Below are 803 nucleotides of genomic sequence, written 5' to 3' on the forward strand. Positions count from 1 at the left end.
CTAGAGGGTGCTGGCTCCAACGCTGGCGAGTTTCGACGATGAAGTCATATGTCTTTTGTAGTTTAAACATCGTTGAAAGTGATTCAATCCTCACCTTAGTTTTCTCGACGCCAAAGAGATTTTCCAATCGATTGAAAATGAATCGCGATAAGCTGCTTTTCCGACGTATGCTTCTTCACTACTTTGACCTCAAAAAAACCGCATCTGAATCGTATCGCTTATTATCGGAAGTGTATGGTGATGAAACTCCATCGGAAAGAACATGTAGAGTTTGGTTTGAACGCTTCCGAAACGGTGATTTTAATGTGAGAGACGAAGAACTTCCAAGACAGCCGCAAAAATTTGAAGATATCGAGCTGCAAGAACTGCTTGATGAGAATCCAGCTCAAACGTTTTTAGAGTTATCGAAACAGTTTAGTGTTACTCCAAAGGCCGTCTCAAAACGCTTGCATGCCATGGAAAAGATCCATAAGGAAAGGAGATAGCTACCACATGAGTTGTCAGAAAGTGCCATTTCGAATCATTTGACTATTGCGACTTCTTTGCTTACCAGGTAAAGAAAAAAGAGTTTTTTGTGGCGCATCGTGACTGGCGATGAAAAATGGATTTATTTTGACATTTCCAAGCGGAAAAAATCATGGGTGGACCCCGGCCAACCATCTGCTTCAACGCCGAAGAGGAACATTCACGGAGATAAGATCTTGATGTGCGTTTGGTGGGACCAGGAAGGTGTGCTGTATTACGAACTCTTGGGTCCAAATGAAACCGTTACAGCTGATCACTACAAACAGCAATTATACCGA

Source organism: Trachymyrmex cornetzi, unplaced genomic scaffold (assembly GCF_001594075.2).
Source record: "Trachymyrmex cornetzi isolate Tcor2-1 unplaced genomic scaffold, Tcor1.1 scaffold140, whole genome shotgun sequence".
Classification (NCBI taxonomy): Eukaryota; Metazoa; Arthropoda; class Insecta; order Hymenoptera; family Formicidae; genus Trachymyrmex; species Trachymyrmex cornetzi.